Below are 22,663 nucleotides of genomic sequence, written 5' to 3' on the forward strand. Positions count from 1 at the left end.
AGTAATCAATGGCTGAAGTTAATTGGAGCTGGATATACACATCAAGATAGGGCTTAGCATTCAAAATACCCATGGCAGTCTGTGCTACTTTCTGGAGGCTGCCTCTCTCTCATTACCAGTGTGGTAGAGGTAAATGATTGGTTTGGGGAGAAAGGGCACAAAATTATAACCAAAGGTTACTTCATTTTCTGGGGCTGTATAATCTAAATCGCTCTCGATTTCACACTATTTATAGCTGATCTTATTTCCATAATTGCAATGCTTGTAGTTTTGTGTAAAAAGAAACATACACGTACACAGGGAGAAAAATCTTTGAAAGGAGCTCTATGTTACCCTATGGATGAAAGAGCCATTTTTCAAGGTCAGCTGAACAGTCATTGTTAATTTATAGAATCATTATGGAGTTGCTTTTTGGACAGACGAGATTAATGTCTATTTTAACTTTAGCCAGAACTTTCAAAATCACTTGTTCCCTTCCCTGCTGTTTAATTTCTAAAATGAGAGGTGTCAAGATTATGGGTACTTAACCTATTAATCCCAGATAAATAGAGGCTGTTGCAGTGACTTAGTAGTTAGAGCTTGCCTATGGACTTGCCTCCATTACTTCACTAACTAAAAACTTGCTTAGTTTAATGGATGGAATAGGATGTTCCAGCCCCTTCCTTGCATCTGCCTGTTGTTCCATCCGTTATGGAAGACACTGCCATAGGTAGAGGGTCCGCTGAGTTGTCCTCGGGGCCAGCATGATCATTTAGCAGAGTGAGGCAGCTCCTTAAGCAGCAGGATGTTGGATTCCATGTTGTATTTTTAATGCCAGATAAAATTATTTTGGTTTTATCATTCTATGCCAAAAATAAATTGTGGCCCTGCTGTAAGTATTATGCTCCTTGGCTCAGGGAGGAGCAGGAGTGTCTTTTGCTGTGCAACCTCAGGCAGCAAAGTGTCTGGGACTAGGGCAGATTGTCCTATAAATCGGAAAGAGCTATCGCAAGTCTGCTTCTGTTCCCCAAACCGATTAGGGCCTGAGAAAGGAGATTGAGGAGGCTTCCTTCTTCAGTTATTAATCCTTCCCATGGCAGTCACATTTGAAAGGGCCACAACATTCGATTTCCCCAAGTACTATAGGAATGAATGCTTACCTATGTTCTTTCAAGAATTAAATAAGGTTGCTCCACACCTCTGCCTATTCAAACTGTTAAGAACCAAGCTTCCTTTGATCTACTTACTCCCTTTCTGTATTCTGCTTCTTGGTCACATTATAGCAAGGTGTAGAATACGCAACCTTCCAGTTAGCAGTGGACGCTTGAGAATCTACTCAACTGTCAGATTCACTGGGTGACTCTGGGCCAGTCTTTCTCAGCTTGACCAGCCTTCCAAAGTAGATGTGAGAGAAAAGTGTAGGGGCGGGGTGGGGACAGCAATGTATAACACCTTGAGCTTATTTGTAGGAAGCATTTAAATATAACTAATGCATACTTTTATTTATGAGTGCCTAGGGGATACTCAGAATGAGCCCACAGTGGTGGAATGAGTTCCTTTGCCTTTCCTAACATCGCTTGATTCCGTCTGATTTATTGTAGATTTAATGCTTTTCCTCTGGAAGAATTTCTGGCATGATATTTGTTGCTGAACACTGGTAGGAGGTTGTTGTGCAAAGTCTCTACAAGTCAGGTGGCATGCAGATTTTGAGAAGACACCAGGAAGGAATGAAGAGGACAAGACTGAAGTTGGCTCCTAGTTCCTTACTGAGTGAGTTTTTGAAGCACAGCTCAGTCCTTCAGTTTAATAAGGATGTTGTGCGCAAACAAGGTATTTTGTTGTGTTCTGCACTTGCCTGGACTTGCTGGGAGGAACAGCAGTACATAAATTGGGTGAATGTGTGCATTGCTTCTCACTGGTGGTGTTCACATGAATGTGTGACATGGCCGCCCATGTCCTTTGTGTGACAGTGGCAGTGTTTGCAGTAGTTTATTTATTTATTTATTTATTTAATTTATACCCCGCCTATCTGGCCCACCGGATGAGCCATGAGAGGTTACATAGGCTATGCTGAGTGTCAGTACCTTTGGCGTGGATGGATAATGTTTCAATGTGAAATGAAAGGATGGGAAAGCCATAGACATGATGATGATATCCCTTCAGTTCATCCTTATTTTGTGATGGTGGGAAATAACCAAATAACCTATATGTTTGGAAAAAAATGTGTATAATTTCCTCTTCATGTACATTCCCATAATGGTTTATGCAGTGATACAAATACAAACGTAATATATCATGAAACAGTAGCAGCAGCTGCTGCTGAACTTAATTACCGGTACACTATGGACTTAGACAAACAATAAAATCCTACGGTCTTTCTGAATCCACTGAGATGTTTTAGAGCTGTTAGATCAGGAAACTTTAGCTACAGATCTAAGTCAACAAATTATTGTGCACAGTTAACTTGGTGACTCCCGTTAGGAATGCAGCAATCTGCCAGCTTCCTTTTCCTTCATAAAATTAGGAACCTATTGTTTTAGAATCAGAATTATGAAGTTGAAAGGAGCCTCTAAGGACGTCGAGTCCAACCCCCTGCTCAGTGCAAGAATCTAAAGCAAAGGATATCTGCTTTGTATTGGATGTCTACATTTACCTTGAGTGCCTCCAGTGTTGGAACACTCACCGCCTCTCAAGGTCATTGGTCCCATTGCCCTACTGCTCTAGCAGTTAAAAAGCTTTTCCTGATATTCAACCAAAATCTGGCGTCTTGTAACTTGAGCCCATTGTTGCTTATCCTGCACTTGGGGATGATCGAGAACAGATCCTGCTCCCCTGTATAACAGCCTTTCAAGTACTTGCAAAGTGCTAGCCTATTCTCCCCTCAGTCTTCTTTTCTCAAGGCTTAAACATGCCCAGTGTTTTCTCATGAGGCTTGATTTCCATTTACAAAACTTAACTTTTGGGGGTGCGGGAAATTGTCATGACATTTGTGTTGGAAGACAAGGTTGTGTTTTTTTTTTAAAATGCAGGTTAAAAATAGCAAAACATTTCAGCCACACAACCCTGAGTCAAGCTTATGAAGTCATGCAATATCATCAGTCTGGTTCAACATATAATTCAGTTTTCCTTCACTGACAACCAAGATATGTGGCACTTGCTTCGCTGCTTGAATATACTGCAGCTGGATGACAAAAAACCACTCCGCAGTAGGGACAGGAGGTCTGGATTTGAACAAGGGAACATCAGTTCAAAACTGCATAACTGCAGGAAAAAAAATTTAACAAAATTTGGGTCATTGTATTTTTATTAGGCAAGACATCTGCAGCAGGCCTTCCTGTTCCACAGGATTTGGGGACTGTAATTCCGACTCTGGCTTTCCAAGCCCGCAGGAATCCTGCTTGATGAGGGATACTGAGGGCTGTTGTCAAAAAAGTCACTTTTTCAAGCTCAACTTTTCATTGGAGGTTCCATCCCTTCATTGGAAGTAACCCTGTTGCTCAACCTCGCCTCTACTATAATGTACTCTTAAGCTAAGAACACAGTTTTGAGCTCCATGGAAGATCCAGATCTTATAAACAAACATATGTACTGTGGTCCTGATTATAGTTGTGTTCATATCATGAAATTAAGGGCGTTCTCCAATAGAGTGTTTATTTGACTCTCATCTATCTCACTATTCACAGAATTTTATGGGACATCTCAGTGATATCATCTTTCATTTGTAATTTGAGATTTCCTACAGCATTTTTTCCTGTGCTACAGCAAGTCCATTAAAGAGGGGGGGGAATAACTGCCCAATATATAACAACTGGTAAAATGAAGCCATATATCTAAAAGCACCCTAAGCATAGCAGGCAAAAGAAAGAAAAATTAAAAGTAAAAAAGACAAAAACCTTCTGGCCCCTTAAAGACTGTTATATTTTAATGTGAGCATTAGACTTGGGCTATTCGTATTCGTGGGTATACAAATACGATTATCAGCACCTGAGGTCCTGCAGAGATCCAGCCCTTCCACCCTGCAGTCTGGGTGGCACTTCTTTTCCTCCCCATGCAGCAGACCACTCTGCAAAGAGGCGGGAGGAAGAGTCTCCCTCCTCAGTTGTTGAGTGGTCGGCTGCACGGGGAGGTGGGGAAGCACTGGCTGGGCTGCTTCTGCAATCGGTGCAACTATGCTGACAACAGCCCCATGTGCTGTGCTGTGAGTGGACCAGCTGGTTCAGGGGGAAGGACTGGATCTCTGCAGCACCTCTGATGCTGATGTTCATATTGGTATCTCCAGCGATATGAATACAAATTGCCTAAGTCTAGTGAACTTTCATGGACAAGTCCACATCTTTACTCATATGAAGTAAAATACAGAGGCCACTTGAATCCTTGGTTCTGCTGGATTTCAGTAGTGTATAGTACCATTAACATGATGTTCTTCTGGGTTTCATCTGGATTTGGCATTGCCTTGTAATGGTATTTGCTCTTACTGGAGAGGGGAGATCAAAATGGTGGTGCTGGGGGAACCCTCACGGAATCAAGAAACATAAATTATCAGCTGTTTGAAACGTTAGGGGCAAGAATATAGAAGAGCTGGCAGAGAATTAGTGTCTTAAAACAGCAGATGGAGATGTGCTTTTTTAAAAAAAAGTCCAGAAAAACCCTAGGAAAACTGAACATGTACAAGGGAACTGGCTACTGAAGAATAAAAGTAAATGCACACAAATTGGTTTAACAGCAATAATCTACATGTTACGGAAATTTGAATGAATAGAGGCACTCCAGCCTGCCTACAGAGAATTAGTGTCTTAAAACAGCAGACGGAAATGTGCTTTTTTAAAAAAAAAATCCAGAAAAACCCTAGGAAAACTGAACATGTACAAAGGAACTGGCTACTGAAGAATAAAAGTAAAGGCACACAAATTGGTTTAACAGCAATAATCTACATGTTACGGAAATTTGAATGAATAGAGGCACTCCAGCCTGCCTACAGAGAATTAGTGTCTTAAAACAGCAGACGGAAATGTGCTTTTTTTTAAAAAAAATCCAGAAAAACCCTAGGAAAACTGAACATGTACAAAGGAACTGGCTACTGAAGAATAAAAGTAAAGGCACACAAATTGGTTTAACAGCAATAATCTACATGTTACGGAAATTTGAATGAATAGAGGCACTCCAGCCTGCCTACAGAGAATTAGTGTCTTAAAACAGCAGACGGAAATGTGCTTTTTTAAAAAAAAAATCCAGAAAAACCCTAGGAAAACTGAACATGTACAAAGGAACTGGCTACTGAAGAATAAAAGTAAAGGCACACAAATTGGTTTAACAGCAATAATCTACATGTTACGGAAATTTGAATGAATAGAGGCACTCCAGCCTGCCTACAGAGGTACAAAGAACAGTGGATGAGGATACAAATATACATCATCCTCGTTCACATCATCATTCTTGCCCAGGCTTGGATTGAATAGATTCCTGCTACATGTTTGATCTGAAAGGCAAATAATCAGGAACCATGAGTTGTGCATTGTTATAAAAGGATCTGAGCTGGGCCAATGTTCAAGTAAAAGTAAACCCCAAGAGTATCTATTATTAGTATGTGTTTCACAGCTTTAAAGTTGGAAAATACGTGTTAAGTGTTGTCCCTCGGAAGCACTAAAAATAATTTTAAGGTGAATTTATATAAATGATTGTATAGCAATGGTTGCTCTTCCTATGGAACAGAATACCAGTGTACGAAGGAAATCACTAGATCACTGTTAATATATGGCTACATTATCAGTGTAAGATACTGTATGTCTCTCTATATTTGTTTTCCCCCTCCAGCACCCACACCCTCACTCTGACAAACATCAGCTATTGTGAGGATCACAACCATGCTCAGAGGGGAGAAATAAGTGGACATGAAGCTACCATTAGGATAGAGAATGGAGAGTCAGAATGGTTTCCTGTAGGCAAAGGTGTCAGACAAGGGTGCATTTTAACCCCTTATCTGTTCTTAAGGTATGCAGATCGTACCATCTTACTAGCAGAAAGGAGCAATGACTTGAAACAACTACGGTGAAAGTTAAAGAAGAAAGTGCCAAAGCTGGACTGCAGTTGAACATTAAGAAAACAAAAGGCATGGTTCCAGAAGAACTATACATAACTTTAATATTGACAATGAAGAAACTGAATGAGTCAGAGATGTTTTTATACCTTGGTTCACTCATCAATTAAAAGGGAAAGAAATCAGAAAAAGACTTGAGACTCAGAAGGGCGTCAGTGAAGGAACTAAAAAATTTATCAAGTCAAGGATGTGTCAGTGGAAACCAAGATCATCCATGCTCTTGTATTTCTGATCACCATTTATGGGTGTGAAAGCTGGGCCATTAAGAAAGCTGACGGGGTGGTGGTGGAATGATTCAGTTGAGATATGGTGCTGAAGGAGAGCTTTGCAGATACCCTGGACATGCCAGAAAGACAAACAAGTGGGTCTTAGAGCAAATCAAGCCTGAACAATTTCTGGAGGCAAAAAGGATGAAACTGAGGCTATTGTACTTTAGCAACATCATGAGAAGTCAATTTTCTTTGGAAAAGACAATAATGCTGGGAAAGGTAGAAGGTGGCAGGAAAAGAGGAAGAACCAATACGAGATGGATTGTCTCAGAAAAGGAAGCCACAGGCTTGAGTGTGCAGGAGCTTAGCAGGGCTGTTGAGGAGGGGACCTTTTGGAGATTCCTAGGGTCACCATGGGTCAAAGGTGACAACACATAACAACAGCAGCAGCTGAGATTATGGGTCTAGCCAATAAAAAGTTTGAGGTGCCATGACACGGAGACCCATGGCTCCATATACCACCTGGTACAACCAGCAGGTCCAGGCCAGGAGAAGCAACAAGCTCTTAACTAAACCGGAGGGATTTCCCTCCCTTGTACACCTGAGAGCTAAATGGTGGTCTACTCTCGTTGTTCTCACAATAGCCATGCAAGGTGAGTTAGGGGTAGGAATCAGGGAGCATACTTTATGATTAAATGTGGGTTTGTATCCTGTCTTCAGAATCCTTATCTTCCACACCACAATTATTTCACCTGACGGGATAATCAGTGAGAGTCCAGTGGTCTCCGTTTAGAATAGACAGACGTTCAGGCCAAAGATCAGGAATATTTTAGCATAAACATTAAGATAGAAGTGTTTTCATGTCCTGTTATAAATGGAATGGTAAACTGTGTGTGTGTGTGATGTAATTTTTTTCATGCTATTAAAGTAGAGTTGCAGTTATCCAAGAGCACAGATTGAAGTACAGAGGAAGTGTTATCCAATCAGCTCTAAAGTGCTTTGCTTTGCCAGGGCCGAGCTGCAACAAAAATGGATTAACCAAGGAGACTTCTTGCCTCCCATTTAGAATCCCATCCTCAATCTAGGCAGCCTAAATATCTGTCTGACTAGTTTAAGGCCACTTTGCCCTCTGATGCCTTGCCAAACACAGCCCCACTGACATTGCCTCCAAGGGGACTCTTCGGAAAAATGATTTGTGTTCTGAGATTCATCAACTTTCTCTCTCCCCCCCCCCCCCAATTTCTTTTGTATGAAAGCAGAGCTGTGGCTCCAGAAGTGGCAGAAAGCCTATCCATTTCATAGAGCAAGCAAACGAATGTCAAAATTCACCCAAATTCTGGTACTTTGAAAAAGTTTTCATTGAGAGCACCCCAACCCCACTCCTTCTCATAGCTGTCCCTCTCCTTTCTGGCACAATGCCAGGGCTTTAGTTTTTACACAATCCAGGGCACTCTTAATTATCCTGTTGTGTAGCCTGTGCAGATGGTCGGTTCACACCCAATTGGAGCTATGCGTGGTGTTATCTGAGGTGACAACCCTGTGAGGGGCTTATGAGATTTCAATGGATGATGGGAACCCCCCTCCTTTCTTTTCATTCTCCCTGCCATTTTTTTGTCTTTCCCTATTGATGCAGCACTATTCTAGATAAGTAAGATACGTATACAGTATTGCCATCTATTCTAGATAAGTAAGATATACAGTATTGCCATCTATTCTAGATAAGATACAGTATACAGTATTGCCGGTATTATGTGTTTTGTTCAAGACAGATGCATTGCTGTTTCGCTATGTCACTTACTTTACGGAACAAAAACAAAAGAGGAAAGTCACCCCAGCCTGCTAAATGACAGCAACGGGAAAAAGTGGGGAAGGGGCTGTGTTGACCCCACCCCCTAAATTCATTGACAAGTGACAGCATCTCCCGCCCCAAATATTTTTTCATTTAGTAGTTGCTTGGGGGGGGAAGAGATACAGTATGTGGAAAATAAATAAAAACAACCACAGAAGGAAAGGGAGAGCAACTAATGAACCAAGTCCATGGGTCCTGCTCCACAAGGCAGCAGAGCCCCAGCTGAGGAGAAAGTTGGGGGAAAGGGGAAGGTGATCGCTCTTCTGCCTCGCCAACCTTCACCCAAAGCTTTCCCCCTACCACCAGTACTGCCGCCATGAGCTGCCTCCTTACATGAGAATAAATAGGGTAAGCTTCACTTGTGAGTAAACTTGCAATCCCAGTCCCTATCTGAACCCTTCACACAGGAGAATGAACATCCCCAGTGTGAACAAAAGTATCGCAACTCAAGTATGAGATAAGGTAAATCGCAACAAAAGTGAGAACCCTTTGAGCACAAATGGGACTGCTCCAAATGCCCCTGTCTGGAAAAGCCCCTAAGTAAATTATTTACATGAGATTGTTTTTATAAGATGTGTCCATCTACAGTATTTGTTTTCTGTGAAACTGCAAGCACTGGAAATAGAATGTTCTGCTCAGATGTGATTGTGTTCCCCATTTAAATAACTAGTTTGTTCCAGTTATATGTCCCATAACCAGATACTAGTAATTATATGAGCAAAAAGCTGTGTGATCAGCTACCTCAGACTCTTTTTTTACCTTTTGTTTCCCATCATGCAGTGTCTCAGATTTTGGTGGGTATGTTCTATTTGGTGTTGTGATGACATGCTTCACACATGCTCCTGGTGAGTGTGGACATCTGTGCAAGGGTACACCCTCTTCCTGACTGAGCCCCTCCTTATTCATATATCTGGTCTACCCAACTGTCTCTCCTGTGCCACTATCAAAATTTTGCTTTCCTTGCCTCACAGCTATTCATTGCCCCATAGGCTGCACAATAAGAAGGCTCACAAGTCATCATGCTGGTGCTCCACTTCCTGCTCTACTCCAAATTCCATGATGGACCCAAACATGTGCACCCACTGGCTCTCTGTCCCCAGTTCCCTCCCTTCCTGTCCCACTTTGATGTGTCAGTTGCACAAGGCTCATACCAACACAGTAGAACTGAACTGATGAGCCCTGGTGGTGACAGGTGGGAAATAGGTACAGACCAGTGCCTAGATCTTAAAGCTGCTTCACATGGGAAAATGAAATCTACTGCTGCTTGCCTCACCTGGAGAAGCTTCACAATTCTGTAAGACTTCAGCTGGCACCTGACCACCTGATCACTATACCTGTTAGTGGTTTGTGAAGCAATGTTTCCAGTCGGTGGCCCCCTTCAAATGTGCCAGCCCACCCACCCCCAGCAGAACCATCATGCCCCATTGAGAATGGCTGCTTTGGAGTATTGTCCTGACATGGCCCTGAATGCAATCTTAAGGTTATTTTAGATGATGAAGAAAGATCATTGCATCAATTCAGTTATTTCCTGAGGTTATGTGGCTCATATAAAATCAGGCTACATGCAGTATATTTTTGTATGCTTCCTTGAAATTGACCTCAAGAGGGTTTTTTTTTTTTTTGGGTGCGCAGGTCTTCTCAGAAACACCAGAAAATGTTTACAACAGTTGCTCTGGTCCACAACCTCAAATTTTGCCAAGAGAAGCAGTACTGGTGAAAACACTGTATTTTCTTTCTCTAATTCTGAGTAATCTTTGAAGCATCTGCTCCATCATTTGCCTTGGATGTGGGCCACTTGACTGTAAAACCATGTTAATACTCCCTTCCATTACCACTAATGTTTTCAAACAGTTTAGCAGGCTTGCTGTACACTCACTCGTTTTGGATTCGTTTGAGGAAATGTATCATTATGGCAACAGCAACCTGATGCAATACAGGGACACCATACACTCCAACCAACTGGAAACCACTTGATTTCACTGGTAAAGTGAAGCCACCTGTTCTTAGATGCAACTTGCTGAAACAGACACAACAGACACATCCCCTCTTCTGGATGACCTTGCATCCCTCTTGAAAGAGCAGGTGTCTAGTGTGGGGATATTCCCTGATCCAGTTCCATCACTGGAGGCTTAGCAGGCCCTCATTGGCGCAGAAGGGTTTTTCCTAGCTTCAGCTTCCTATGCCAGACACAACTGCTTCTGGACAGAGCTAGCTTAGCCACTACTCTTAGCTCTGGTCTGGCAGCCTCGGATTTGCAATATTCTAATGGACTTTACATGAATCTGGGCTTGAAAGGGAGCTGGAAATAATACCTAGTAAATTACATTTCTCCCCAACGTTTACAACTGGCAACATGTATATATTATTTACTTCCATATTCTGGGTTCCTCAACGTGGCTTACATATTACCATCTCCCTACATGATCTTTGCAACAACCCTGTGAGTTTGGTGAGAGAGGGACTGGCTCAGGGGAACTCAAAGAGCTTGATGGCTGAGTGAGAATTTGAAACCAGGACTCCCTAGTCCCAGTCCAACACTCTAATCACTACAAGGATGGTTAGCCATGGCAGTCACTAGCCAACACAATGAAGCTGTCAGCAACTACGTAATGCTGCATTGATTGCCTGTGCCTCGAAACTGAACGGATAAAGCCCTAAAGAACCTGGGGTCCAGGAATCTGAACCAATAGGTCTTCCTATAAGAGCCGGCCAAAGCTCTTAGGTCTGGAGGAGAAGTCAATTGCATTATGCCACCACTAGGGGCAGACAAGAAGTTGAGGTAGGCTTTCTCTATACACCTGACATCAAGTGTACTTTTAGATATCGCCCAAAAGGTACACCTGGCATCAACTTTACTGATATGTTGGTACCTTTCTGTCTACCCAAACATTTGTGAATCAGCCATGAATAGGACTGGATTTCTCTTGTGTATCTGCTGGTTGCTATTTATTGTATTATATGAGTTCTGATTCACTGTTTTTAATACTGTTGAAAATACTATTCAATACCTGTACTTACCCTGGAGTTTTGTAAAATCAGTATAGGTACTGATTAAACACATAATCAGTACCTATATTGTACTTTTTTGTAACTGCCTGTGTCGCCCAACACACTTGTCACAGCAAATCCTGTTTCTGAGTCTGACTTTATTGCACTCACCCCAGGAAATCCAAGCAACAACTCCCAAGAGCAAACGTGAAGAAGGTGACCCAGCCAAACCTATTCTGTAGCCTGAAGGGGGCCAGTGGAAGAGCAGGCCAATGGTTGTAGCCACCAGTGTTCATTGGCTGTAGAGCAATGAGTCCTCGGACGGTTTAGACTCCCAACTCCCTGAATCCTGGTCATTGCCCATCCTGGCTGGGGTTGCGGGGAGCTTGGCATCCAAATGTGAAGAACCGCGAGGGTGGAGACAAATTTATTAGCCTGTGCGTGACCCCCCCCCTTTTCTCAGGAAGTTTTTAACTGCCCCCCATGAAACCATCTGTCTCCCCACCACCACCACCACCATGTGAGTGCAGGTGGGCCTGTTTCCTTCTTCAGTTCGAACCGGGAGCACGAAAACGACTGCTCTCTTCCTGGGCAACACACGTGTAGTGTCTTCACACCAGCTATTTTCCGATGCCGTAGATCCAGGGTGGTGCGCGTGTAGCCCTCCAGAGGATGCTGGGAGTCCGACTCCGATCGTTCCTGGCCACCGACTCTGTTGGCAAGCGCTGAAAGGGGAATGGAAGGCAACCACCCCTGGGGGGACCCACCCACCGGGTTTTCAGGCCAAGGGGTGAAATCCACCCCATCAGGTGCATCAGGAGAAGTTTGCCGCTTCTGCCAGCTCCGAGGTCGTCCGGAACCAGGTGTCGCCAACAACGGGAGGCTGCCCTTCCCCCTTGCCGGCGCGTGCTCCTGAGAGGCACACAGAGAGGTGCGCGCACACACACACACACGCTCCGGGTGTGGGGGGGGCGCTTCACCTGGGAGGGGGTCGTTCAGGGCCAAGCGGAGCGCATGCGCAGGGAGGGAGGCAGGCAGCTGGCGCGCTCCTTGGGTGTCCCAAGCTGGCGAGCCGGAGCCGGTGGGGGGGCCTCCGGGGAAGAAGCTGCGGGTGGCGAAGAAGCGCCAGGCGGCCGGATTGAGGGGGGCCCCCCGACGGGGGAGCGCACGCGCCTTCTCGGGGACTCTCGGTCGAGGTAAGAAGGCGGGCGGGCGAGCCGAATCCCTTGAAGCCCCGGCGCTGGGCAGGGGCGCGCGCGAAGTTTGAGCGGCTCCTGGAGGTGCCGTCAAGTCGGTCTTCGTCGTCGGTCTGAGAAGGGAGGCAGAGACCGGGCGAGGGACGGAGAGGAGAAGCGCGCCGCGAGCTTGCCTAGCCGGCGAGGCGCCCCTTCGAAGCTTGGCGCGGGGCATCCCGGCGGGCTGCACCTCGGGGGCCCTGCCCCTGCCCTGCCCTGCCCTGCCCTGCCGGGGCGCGCTGCCCCGCGGGCTCTGCACGTGCCAGCCAGCCCTCCTCGTCCTCCTTTCCCTCCCCCCCAACCCCTCTTCTCTTCCTTCCCTCCCGCCCGCTTGCTTGGCATCGCAGCCCTGTCTCGCTCGAGGCAGGCGCGGGACTGGCCGCGCGCCCCGTTCCTGAAGTCGGGTCGAGAGCGCATCCGCGCGGCGGGAGGCGGGCGGCGCGGTCCTGGCGGCCGCAGCAAGGGCGTGAGTGAGTGAGTGAGTGAGTGAGTGTGTGGGGGGGGGCGCGGCTGGCTGCCCGGGAGGAAAGGCTCTCTGGAGAGCCGGCTCTCGCGCCCGGTGTTGGTGGGACGGACCGCGCGGCTCGCCTTTTCGCCTCGCTTGACTTTCGGAAGAAAAGCTCCCGCCGTTCGCGGAAAGGGGGGGGGGAACTTCCTCGGCAAAGGAGGAATTAGCCTACTTTAAGGAATCATCCCTGGTGAGCTAATTACGAAGCATGGAGTTTGTGCGTGTTTGTGTGTGTGTGTGTGAGCGCGCGCGCGCGTGTTTTCAAGGCCCACAGCGTTGGCGGGAGGGCAGGGGCTCCAGCGACAGCTCCGAGGGGGCACCCCTGGGTGGTCTTTGCCCTGGGTGCTGATGCTTTTAGGTGTCGGGTTCATGGAACCAGGTTTTTCTCTGGATGGGGTCAGAGAAGAAGAAGAAGAGCGGTGCGGGAGGACCAGAGAGATGGGACTCTGCCGAGACAGGTCCCACTCAAGGAGAGGCCAAACGGGAAGGGGTTTGAGCACCCTTGGTTGGTGGTGCTCATCAGAATGCCTTCTCTGTTTATTTAAAATAGTTTTTTTCCCCCCTACCTTTCTCCTTAGCCTGCTAGGTGGTGACAAAGAAGCAAATAGGAAAGTGGGTGATAGTTTGTATGATAGGACAGTTTTGACAAGGAAAAAAGTACTCAGAAACCGAAACAGGCTTCAGGAAGGGCTGAAGCAGCAGCTAGTTCTGGACAGGATTATCCTATAACAGTGCCTTCTAATCTTCTAAAATGCACTCATACACACGCCAGCTCCCCATCCCATTATTTCCCTCCCCGCACACCAAAGGGAGCTGTGTTGTCAAGAAAGGTCTGAAAGTGATTATGTGTATGTGTGTTGGGAATTTGTTACCATACAATCAATTCTATAAAGTAAGTGCCGGCACTCGGCTATTTGTTCACAACAAGTTCAGGATAAATTTAGAAATTGTTTTTCTGTATTTAAACAATACTTTTTGTTTAAAATTCTCTTGGAAGCCATGAGATGTATGAATTAGGTAATAAAATAGTTATCTAGGGTTGTACACAGGAGTCCACAAGTAAATGATTGCTGATTTTTCTAAACATTATCAATATATAATGTGACTTGGTTTATGTGATTTAATTGATCAAAATACGTTTTCTTTGCCGGATGCCTACTGATCTGCAGATCAAATACTGTATTTTAGGATTCCTGGGGTGAATGCTTTAGGTCTGAAGGGAAGAAGCTCAAAGTATGGGATAAAAGGTGCTACAGCATGCTGTCCCCGGATCCCTGCTTAGAAAACATCTGGCTAGTAACACATGGTCCTTCAGACTCCACTTTAGTTAATTGCTGAAAGAAGTAATAAGTGTACAGGCTCTTCTTCCATCATAGCTGTTACTTAATTAGTAGAGGGTATTTAGGTTGACCCTCTCCCAGTCTCTGGCTGGTGCTATTATGTAATCATGTTTAGTTATAACTACTGTATCCCATCTATTATGCTAAAGATATGTTATAGTGTTTTTTAAAAATACACATGCTTGATTCAGAAAGAGACAGTCTTGGTATTTAAAGATAGAATTTTGCTAGGAATATATGAAGAAATTACAGGGCATTTTAATAGCACTCTTTGAACAATCATCTAAGCATACTAATCTCAGACATATATGAATGACTAAGGGTCAAGCAATAATACAGTCATCTGAGAAAAAAATGTAAACATTTTCAGAATGAACAACTGAGCAAAGGGAACTAGGAAAAGTGCATTATTAGTGAAAACCTGACAGGTAAAAATGACAGTCTGGAACTCAGGATATCCCAAGGAGCTGGGAAATAAGGAGGCCAGCTGATGCAGGGGTGTTCCACCAATTTGAGCATGCAGCCAGGCACCATTTCCTGGGCTAGCCCCAATTGGCTGCTGCCCTCTATGCTGAGCCCCACTCCCTGTGCAAGGAAGAAAGGAAGAGAGCACCTTCAGCTACCACTCCTTGGTACCCACTGCTGTTGCCATCAGTGGGGAGGTAAGAGGACTAAGTGCTCCAGCTGCTGAACTATATTATCTAAGCTGGTTGTCTCCACCATGCGTGGATTGAGAGAAGTGGCAGAGCCTATAGAAGCCACTACAGAGTAATACGCCTTGCCTTCATATATATAATGTAGTGGTTCTGTAATTCCTGTGTTTTGTTCCCTGTTACTTCTGCAAGCACTTGTTCCTGACCTGAAACAAACTAGTTATGACTCATTTGAAGGTGTCGCCTTCTTAATATTCACAAGCCCTCTGAGATAAAGCTTCCTTTAACAAAATGATCAAAGTGTGTCACAGAAATTTGGAGCAGCATTTTCCAATAGTTCACGTGTTTATTTTCTTTCTTTCTTTCCCATCTTTCTATCAAAAATGGAAATAACAAAAATAAATAAAAAATAAATAAATTCCAGTGACCAGGTGGCCAAAACCCCTTCTGTAACACCACAGCCTATGTGTCAAAGGCCTATCTGAATAAAAAAAGGTTTTGCATACTGATGGAAGGATGAGAGTGAAAGATCAGCCTACACTCCCTGTAACAGGAGCTTGAGAACAGCCAATCAGGAAAGCCCTGCCCTCTGCTCCCACCAGGCATGCCTCTGCTGTTGGTGGAATTGGCTTCCTCTGAAGGTTGTAACACCAACAGTCATGTTGGAAGTAGAATGGTCTTCAAAGCAGCCTAATTCCAGGTTGAGTAGGGCTTTATAGAAGAAGTCTAGCACTAGACTTGTATCTGGGAACAGATCACTAGATAGCACAGCTGTTGTTGACAAGACACTCCTTATGACTAGCCTGTTAACAGCTGTCCATTAAAGTGTCCATATAGTTAAAAATATTTTTGGTGGTCATTTTTGGGACACCACCACAAGTATGTGCAACTGTTGCACTAGCTTTAAGTATACAACTACACTCCTGGTCACTCAGAAAACCAAATAAGTGACTGAATCCTAGAATCCACCTACCCACTTCAAGGAGAGTGATTCTCCTTCTGTTTTCTAATATGTATATCTTTCTACTGTCCTCTTATCTTGTCTGGACTGCATGCCAATTTTTTCATCCTCATCACGTCCACTACCAATATCAGACATGGGAGAACAGTTTCCTTGGATTTAAATGGAAGAGGTAGAGTTGGGTGTAATCATTGTACTGGTGGCATTAAATCCTCAAACCTGAGTGAGATTTTCTTGTGGTTTCAAGTTTTTATAAGTGGCATGGGAGAAAAAAGGAGCCGTGACACCAGTATCTACAGCATTAAAGTGGAGTTTCTTAGAATAATTGAACCACAGAATAGTGGATTTGGAAAAAAAACTCTAAGGCCATCGAGTCCAATCTCCTGCTCAATGCAAGAATCCAAAGTATATCTGACAGATAGCTGTCTAATTTTCTCTTGAATGCCTCTAATGCTCAGTATCTCCTGAGGTAATTGATTCTATTGTTGTACTGTTCTAAGAATCAGGAAGTTTTTCTTGATATTCACCCAAAATCTGGCTTCTTGTAACTTGAGCCTGTTATTACATGTCCTGCATTCTGGAATGACTGAGGACAGATCCTGCACCTCCCCTATCAAGTTGTTGAAAAGTGCTATCCTATCTCCCCTCAGTCTTCTTTTCTCAAGGCTAAACAAGCCTAGTTCTTTCAGTCTATCCTCACAGGGCTAGTTTTCCAATCCCTTGTTGCTGCCCTCTGACTTTGTTCTGGTTTGTCTGCATCCTCATATACTACCTTCTGAACTTGCCTGTCCCAGAAGGAATTAAGCTGTTGTAAAACAGGACCTCCAGATAACATTCCAGATGACCCAGAAGGGAGCCATGATCACTGGCATAGAAAAAAGATACATCCAACAGAACTGAGGGGACAGACTCCCTCATCCAGTTTTCAGCATCCATACACCAAGCAGTAACCCAGACAGACTCTCTAATCTAAGCGATATGGAAATCATATTGGAACTGACCTAGATAAATCCTCAAAAAAAATCCCTGTTGCTGAGACCTCACCAGATGCTCCAGCAACATGCTGGTAATTGAGTCAATAGGATACAAGAAAAAAAGTCTTACCATCTCCTTCTTCTCCATCCCCATCAAAATGAGATGTTCACCACTACCTTTGCCTTGATGAGTTTCCTGACCCCTTTATCATCGAAATTCATCCACAAAGTGCCGTGCACATTTTTTACAAGAGGCTATTGAGTGATCTAGGTATAATCTAAACCAAATCCCTTATGAATACATAGTGGAAGTGAAGAATAGATTTAAGGAACTAGATTTGGTGGACAGAATGCTTGAAGAACTTTGGATAGAGGCTTGTAACATTGTACAGGAGGCAGCAACGAAAACCATCCCAAAGAAAAGGAAATGAAAGAAAGCAAAGTGGCTGTCCAACGAGGCCTTAGAAATAGCAGAGCAGAGAAGAGAAACAAAGTGCAAGGGAGATAGGGAAACTGAACACAGACTTCCAAAGAATAGCAAGGAAGGACAAGAGGGCCTTCTTAAATGAACAATGCAAAGATATAGAGGAAAATAATAGAAAAGGAAAAACCAGAGATCTGTTCAGGAAAATTGGAGATATTAAAGGAACATTTTGTGCAAAGATGGACATGATAAAGGAGAAAAATGGGAGAGACCTCACAGAAGCAGAAGATATCAAGAAGAGGTGGCAAGAATACACAGAGGAATTATACCATAAAGATTTGGATGTCCTCCTGGACAGCCCAGATACTGTGGTTGCTGACCTTGAGCCAGACATCCTGGAGAGTGAAGTCAAGTGGGCCTTAGAAAGCCTGGCTAACAACAAGGCCAGTGGAGGTGATGGCATTCCATTTGAACTATTTAAAATCTTCAAAGATGACACTGTTAAGGTGCTATACTCAATATGCCGGCAAGTTTGGAAAACTCAACAGTGGCCAGAGGACTGGAAAAGATCAGTCTACATCCCAATCCCAAAGAAGGGCAGTGCCAAAGAATGCTCCAACTACTGTACAATTGCACTCATTTCACACACTAGTAAGGTTATGCTCAAAGTCCTCCAAGGTAGGCTTCAGCAGTACTGTATCTGGACTGAGAACTCCCAGAAGTACAAGCTGGATTCTGAAGAGGCAGAGGAACTAGAGACCAAATTGCTAACATGCGCTGGATTATGGAGAAAGCCAAAGAGTCCAAGAAAAACATCTACTTCTGCTTCATTGACTACGCAAAAGCCTTTGACTGTGTTGACCACAGCAAACTATGGCAAGTCCTTAATGGGGACTTTATCTATCTCCTTATCTATCTCCTTATCTATCTCCTGAGAAACCTATACGTGGGACAGGAAGGAACAGTTAGAACTGGATATGGAACAACTGATTGGTTCAAAATTGGGAAAGGTGTAAGACAAGGTTGTATATTGTCTCCCTGCTTATTTAACTTATATGCAGAATACATCATGTGAAAGGCCGGACTGGAGGAATCCCAAGCCGGAATTAAAACTGCCGGGAGAAATATCAGCAACCTCCGATATGCAGATGATACCACTCTGATGGCAGAAAGTGATGAAGAATTAAAGAACCTACTAATGAGGATGAAAGAGGAGAGTGCAAAAAACTGCAGTGAGTCCTGGACCCTTCATGCACGGCAGGAGAGAAAGCTGAACACATTCCATATGCGCTGCCTCTCACGTATTTTTGTTATCACCTGGCAGGACAAAGTTCCAAATAGTGTAGTCCTAGATCGAGCTGGAATTTTTATCATGTATACACTACTGAAACAGCAACGTCTACGTTGGCTCGGGCATGTTGTGAGAATGGCTGATGGTTGGATTCCAAAGGATCTCCTGTATGGAGAACTAGTGCAGGGAAATCGCCCCAGAGGGAGACCACAGCTGCGATACAAGGATATCTGCAAGTGGGATTTGAAGGCCTTGGAAATGGATCTCAACAGATGGGAAACCCTGACATCTGAGCGTTCAGCCTGGAGGCATGCAGTGCATCACGGCCTCTCCCAATTTGAAGAGACTCTTGCCCAGCAGGCCGAGGCAAAGAGGCAGTCCCGAAAGCAGCAAAACCAGGGAGCTAGACGGGGTACAGATTGTACTTGTCCTAAGTGTGGAAGGGATTGTCACTCTCGAACTGGCCTTCTCAGCCACACTAGATGCTGTTCCAAGTCCTCCATGCAGAGCACGATACCATAGTCTCTCGAGACTGAAGGATGCCTATGATGATGATGATTCTTGTAGGAAGGTATATTACAATTTGTATGTTGGCATCTCTTCACATTCCATTTAAAGAAGATCAGATGTGCTTCCCCTTAAGTTACTTACCATGCAGCCGATCTGGTTTATTTATGGAATTTCGCAGGGATTCAGACAATGTTGACTTCCATTTTTAATCCTTGTAACCTTCCCAAGTTTTGCTATCTCTTCGTCTGGTTAAGTCAGAACTGACTTGATGACACACAATTATTATTATTTTCTTCTAGACACCCTGGAGTCTTTCTCCAAATGAATTTGCTACCTGAAATAGACAAAGGAAAACATGAAAGTGGATAGATGGGGCATAAGTAATCCGGGGAAGAATGTGGTTATTTCAGTTGTAGATATAGTATTATGACAGTTGCAACTCTTTTTATTTCTCTGGTTTGGGGTTGGGTTTTGATCATTACATAGGGGAAAAAAAACATCACTTTCAGCTTGCAGGCAGGCCATCTTGAGAAGGTGTCATTTGGGCCAGTTGATTCAATCCATAACTTGTACTGCTCTGGACACATTGATCTCATTTGATTTCAGAGTCTACACAGGGCCAGGATTGGTTTGTACTTGGGGTGGGGGCTTTAGTAAATAGCAGGTGTTTCCTGGGTAGGGTTGGGAAAGAATCGTCTCTGAAACCATAGAGAGCCACTCCAGATCAAAGTTGATAACTTTGGTCCAGCTAAATGGACCCAAGCCCCAGCTCATTATAAAGCATATTCCTATACTCCTACGACAGTATTTTGTCGCTGTGATCCACCCGCATGTACCCTAAAGTACTACTTCAAGCAGATTGTTTGCAGACAGTGTAACAGACCTTCAGATTTTCACTTCATAAATGTAAACGTCTCATCTTATGCTTTGCACGTAGGACAACAGTAGCATAAGGATTCTCTAAATCAGTGGTCCTCAATGTTGGGCCTCCAGATGTTGTTGAACTACAACTCCCAGAAGCCTTCACCACCACCTCTACTGGCCAGGATTTCTGGGAGTTGAAGTCCAAGAACATCTGGAGGCCCAAGGTTGAGGACCACTGCTCTAAATGATAATTATGTGCCATCACGTTGAGTCTGACTTATAGTGACCCTTGTCGTCCTTTCTTAGGCATTAAGTACTCTGAAGTGGTTTACTACTACCTTCTTCCAGTGACCCTCTAGGACTGTGCAAGCTGACTCTTCTTCCAGATAACACATTGAGGAATCTACATGCTCATAGGCTCTTTACATTCTTCACCTCTGCTTCTAACCTGGGTGCTTTGGTCACATTTGTTTCCATCCCTCCAACCCTTGATTAAGAATAGCAAGGATGAAACAGCCCGGAGTTATGGTTTGATGGACAGGAAATCGTAGTTCAGTCTTAAAGGGTGCTTTAGTAAAAATTGTGTCTTTAAGTGAAGGTGCTGGATTTTTCAGTGATGTGTTGCAGTCTTTAGTTCAGTTAACAGTCCAAAAGGAGTACCGTTTTGAAGATTACACAATCTTACAGTGTTTGTGAAGCTGTAAGATGAATGCATTGAAGTGTTAGTGGGGATCTTTATCTTGGAGAAGTTAGCTAATAGCTGCATGTAATTGGGTACCAAAGTTCAGTAGAAGGTTAACTCCAACACACTCTAGTTGAGTTGCAAAGATAAGGCCAGTGTTTATTTATTCAGAAGAAAAGAAAGGTGTCACAGTCCCAGCATCGTTTTCATGCTTATGTTGCCTTGTACTTTTGTTGATACCTTTAGGATGCATTTACATCAGTTGGGTAGGTTTTGCTTCCTGAACATTTCAAGCAAATACGTCTTTAGTCAATCGGTACTTTATTTTATTTATATTACAGCTTTCCCCCAGTTCAGGTACTCAAGACAGCTTAAAAATAAAAAATATTAAAAATTTATGAAACTTGTAATGATGTTGAAAGACTGTTAGACTTAAAAATAAAAACAGCAAAGAAAAAAGACATACACAGATTAAAAAAAGTTTTAAAGGAGAAAAGAAAAGTTGAGCATCCCCTTTAAAAAGCTGTCTTTGCTGCTGATCAGTGGACAGAAGTTTGGATGAAGAGAACAGCCATTCTCTACTGGTGGAAAGTCAGAAATGAGAGGCAAACCTAGCATCACTTGGAAGAAAATTCCATAGCCTAGATCAGGCTTGTCCAACCTTGGCCCTCCAGATGTTCTTGGACTTCAACTCCCAGAAATCCTGGCCAGCAGAGGTGGTGCTGGCCAGCAGAGGTGGTGCTGAAGACTTCTGGGAGTTGAAGTCCAAGAACATCTGGAGGGCCAAGGTTGGACAAGCCTGGCCTAGATGCAACTGCTGGAAAGCCGCCCCCCCCCACCGCCTTCACCAGACATGACTGTGAGGGTTGTGGAACTGAGAGAACTGCATCCCCCAATGATTTTAAAACTGGAGGTTCATATGAAGAGATGCTGTCCTTTGAGTAGCCTGGATCCAAACTGTGTAGGCCTTGATAGGTCATAACCAGCCCTTTGAACTGCGCTTGGAAATGGTCCAGCAAGGCAGTGGAGCTGATATAACAAGTGAGTTATAACTGGGCCCCGTCAGCAGCCTGTCTCAAGCCTTTTGGACCAGACCAGGTGACCATTTCTGAACATGTGATCTAAAAATATTTGTTAAAAATATATCTAGAAAGTTTCATGCAGCCACCGTGCTAATGGTCTATTGGAAGCCGCCCAGAGTGGTCGACCAGACCAGATGGGCGGGATATAAATAAATAAATAAATAAATAAATAAATAAATAAATAAATAAATAAATAAATAAATAAATAAATAAAATAGCACAATCAAAATAAATAAATAAATAAATAAATAAATAAATAAATAAATAAATAAATAAATAAATAAATAAATAAATAAATAAATAAATAGCACAATCACCACAAGTTCTCTTGAAGGAATGGAGATTTGGACTAGGTGACAAGGAGCTGAGTTTGGGAGTTTGATTCCTCCTACTAGGCCTCCTTGACAGGGGTGGGACTCGACGATCCATAGGGCGCCTTCCAGCTCTGCAGTTCTAAGATGAAGATGAAAAAGGCAGGTAAACCATTTTGTATTTTTAGTGTTTCTCTCTCATAGACAGAATACTTAAAGAATTAATAATTGCATTCAAGTCTTGCAGCTGCTGGGAGACTGGAGGCATTAAAACAGATCTGAGCATTATCAGCAAATCGATGGGTGTTTAGTTCCGAAACCTAAGCTACCATGGAAGTAAGTTTAATGTTTGGCCATCAACACTAGTTGCATCTCAAAAAAAGGCTGAGTGGTGGATTATCGGGAAAAGAACTTACAACACATATAAAATTTGATTTTTCAGTGAAGTTTATTTGCAGAAGAACAATCTAGCAAAAGAGCTATCTAGCTACCGGATTCCCATCCCTTTGGCTTGCCCATCTTTTTCATTCTGATTTTGGAGGAGATGTCCAGTGTGCAGTCAGTGTCTCATCCATAGTTTGGAAACAGTAAAAAAATTCTGGATTGCAACTCCCATGTTGGCTGGGGGATTCTGGGAACTGCAGTCCCAAAGGGTCCCATTTCTGATCTTTGGTCTCATGCGCATCTGAGCTTGTGAAGCGAGTGTTCT

The 22,663-nt window shown here is 43.8% G+C and overlaps 1 protein-coding gene across 4 annotated transcripts in view; it reads left to right on the top strand.

Moving 5' to 3' along the window:
• The first annotated feature begins 12,191 nt into the window (after nt 1–12,191).
• Nucleotides 12,192–22,663, top strand: part of ZNF385B (zinc finger protein 385B) — a 302,949-nt gene continuing 292,477 nt past the window's right edge. For 2 of the 4 annotated variants that reach the window (XM_078393837.1, XM_072980833.2), the window contains exon 1: nt 12,192–12,315. The gene's annotated coding sequence lies outside the window, so the exon portion shown is untranslated. Of the gene's footprint in view, nt 12,316–12,842; nt 13,053–22,663 lie in introns of those variants that run through there. The other 2 variants (XM_072980858.2, XM_078393842.1) reach the window with 2 other exon arrangements.

Source organism: Pogona vitticeps, chromosome 1, assembly GCF_051106095.1.
Source record: "Pogona vitticeps strain Pit_001003342236 chromosome 1, PviZW2.1, whole genome shotgun sequence".
NCBI classification, from domain to species: Eukaryota; Metazoa; Chordata; class Lepidosauria; order Squamata; family Agamidae; genus Pogona; species Pogona vitticeps.